This window comes from Carlito syrichta, unplaced genomic scaffold (genome assembly GCF_000164805.1).
Source record: "Carlito syrichta isolate Samal-C Ts95f unplaced genomic scaffold, Tarsius_syrichta-2.0.1 Scaffold316480, whole genome shotgun sequence".
Taxonomy (NCBI): domain Eukaryota; kingdom Metazoa; phylum Chordata; class Mammalia; order Primates; family Tarsiidae; genus Carlito; species Carlito syrichta.
Genome location: NW_007260576.1, coordinates 132166 through 135386, shown reverse-complemented (window position 1 = coordinate 135386; position 3221 = coordinate 132166).

The window sequence follows — 3221 nt, the reverse complement described above, 5'->3', positions numbered from 1 at the left end:
CTCGAACCCGTGGGCTCATGCAATCCACTCACCTCAGCCTCCCAAAGGCGCGGGATTACAGGCTGAGCCACCGAGCCCAGCTTAAGTTTTGACATTTTTGGTAAATGGCATAGTGAATGTTTATTGAATTAAATCAAGCACTGACATTGTTTACCTCCCCTTCTCTCCACACAGTCCCCTGCCTGCCCTCTTTGAACTGACTTCAAGTTCTCTCCCTAAGGGGATGATTTGGAGATGGTTTGTCTGTCCTTTGACTAGCAATTTCTATTTATCAAATTCAAATTGTTATTATCCATATCTTTGTTGGTCTTATTTTTAAATTTTCCTCATCCTTTATTGTTTTTGTTAAAAAACTTTCTTTTCTTCAAATGGTACTCCAGCAACTCAGTCACTTGTGTTCATTCATGCATGTTCTCTATTTTTAAAGTAATATTCATATTTTCTAACGTCTATCTTTGGTCTATTGTCAACTTACTCTAGTTTTTCTTTTGTCACTATAAGATTTCATTTATTTACATAAATAATATCACTCATCTTGATCTATATAATATAATTATATGAATCAGGAGTCTATCTTTTCTTCTTTTTATATGAAGAAGAAGATATGCATCTTCAAGTGCAATTTAAGTAAGTAATTTTAATAATTTGATAAGAAATAAGATGTTAAGAAAACTTTTAGTATTCTACATGCTTAATAAGTACTAAAATAATTGCTGTTGTTGCTTATCATGATATGCTCTCTGACCAAAAAAAAAAAAAAAGGCATATGTATATATATATAAAAGCTTATTATTGCTCTTGTAACACTGGGTCTACTCATGTAATCCAGGATAATCTCTCCATATCAATACATTTAACTTAATCATACCTGCAAGTTTCTTTAGCCATATAAAGTAACACATTTACAGGTTTCAGAGATTAGCTGTGTATATCTTTAGAGGGTCATTTTTATTCTACCATGGTGTGTACTTTACTCATCAAATACATTCATCTTATATACAAAATACATTCCCAAGGTCCCTCAAATCTCAATTCCTTACAGCATCAACTCAATTCAAAAATTTCATATAAATCCCATCAGATCAAAATTTCCAAATTTTGTGGTCTAAATCAGGTATGGGTAATCTCTGAGTGTGATACATGCTGATCAATATACCTCACCGAATGTGCACTTGGAAAATTAGAAAACCCGATATCTGTACCCAAAATGTCATGTTGTAATAGGCATAGGATAACACTTGTATAATTTTCCTTTCATAAGGAAGAGAATGAAAGAAAAAAATAAGTCTCCCGTTTCAAGGAGATTAAAAATTTAGCTGGACACACCTGTTGGGTTTTAAGACTTGGGAAGAGTCATCTATGTGGCCTTTGGTTCTACCCTTCTGGTTCCTCTACACTGTATTCTGAGCCCTCAGCTCCATGCTGAGGTTTATCGTTCTTTTTACATGGAATGTAGCATATGTTTGCAACTACTTAGTTTCTTGCCAATAGAATTTTGAGAGTCTGACTGCCTTCTATCTTTTGTCCTCGCTCTGTTGCTTTTGGTTCCTGCTAGCAGTATCTCTACTGGTATTACATTCTCAATATATCCTGGTATTACATTCTCAATATATCCTGGGTCTCTTGTATGCCTGGGGATTCACTCCATCAGACAAGAGGCATATGCGCAAGTCTATCTTACATAACTTCATCTTTCTCATTTTGGTTTCTGCTGAGTGGATGCATAAGTCACACGCCTAACCCTCAAAGTGTCCTTTCTGGGACTAAGTGGACTTTTGTTTCTTCTGAGACACTAGAAAAAGGTTGTCTAGGCATACACTTGACTTTCTGTCCTGGGCACTTAGTCTTGACAATGAATCTCCTAATTTTGGTTCTCTTATATTCAGGATGATCTGAGACTATTCAAAATCAAGTAATAGATACTGATTTTAAAAAACAAGAGTATACACAATGTATCTTTCTCTACTTCCATTTAATAATATACAGACAAAATCAAATTTCACTTTCAGCACTTTGCTAGGGAATCTTCTCAGCTAAATATAAAAGCCCATCTCTCACAAGTTCTGCTTTCCACATAAATGTAGGATAAGAGGTTTCTGCCATTATATGACAATCCATTGTCTTCACATTTTCAATAACACGTTCCTTATTTCTGTCTTGTCTGCATCAACAGTGCTTTTAAGATCATGCTTCTATCAATTGTCTATTTATGATAATTTTGGTATTATTTTTCTTTTTTATCCTGCCCCCCAATTGTGGTATTCTTTATGAAACCACAGGCTTCTCTACTATGCTTCTCACTTCGTTCTGAGTCCTCACTAATAGCACATTTAATGTCCATGTGGACTGTTTTTGACGACGAAGTTTTCTCCAAAATGATGCAGGTTTTGTTCCCGTGTTTCTCACTTACTTCTGAGCACTCACTAGCAATTTTGAAATTCATATTTTCACTATCAATATGGTAAGTGCATTCATATTTTAACTAACAGTCTGGTAAAAGCATTCTATTTTGCTTCATAATTGTTTACTCATAACCCAATTTTAAAGCTGTCTTTATATTTTACATATCTGTCACATCAAAATTCTACTTCTGTTGCCAACTCTGTGAGTTTACTATTGCTACTGTGAAAATTAACACAAGCTTAGAGACTTAAAAATATATAAATGAATTATTTTACAGTTCTGGACACCAAAATTTTAAATTCTGTTTGAGCTAAGTCTAGGTATCAGCAGAAGTGGTTCATTCTGGAGACTCCTTTGTTGACTACATTGCTTCCTTATGACTACCAGATGAACTTTTTCTCTTTCCTTCAATCATTATATCGTCTTCTTTCTTTGCCCCTTGTAGTACAGGTTTTCCCTGCTAGGTAAGTGTTCTAGGAACCCATCAAAAACAGTGTATTAGCTAGCATTGTTGGGGGAGACTGCGTTTGGTTTCAGTTAATTTTTTGGGGGGGAGATTCTTTCAATATGTTTGCCCATTTCATGATGGATGATTTATAAGTGAACCTGCCAACACCACACTGATTATTCAACAGTTTTTGACCAAAAATGCCATAACCCCCCAGGCCCCACCCTCCCTATTCATGGGATCTCACACTGAGCAAATTTGTTGTTTGTTTTGTTTCCCTGGATGAAAAAAGTCCTCAGAGGAAAAAGCTTTGCTGATATGAAAGAGGTGAAAAAATAAAAATAAAATAAAATAGCAGAAGCACTAAAAG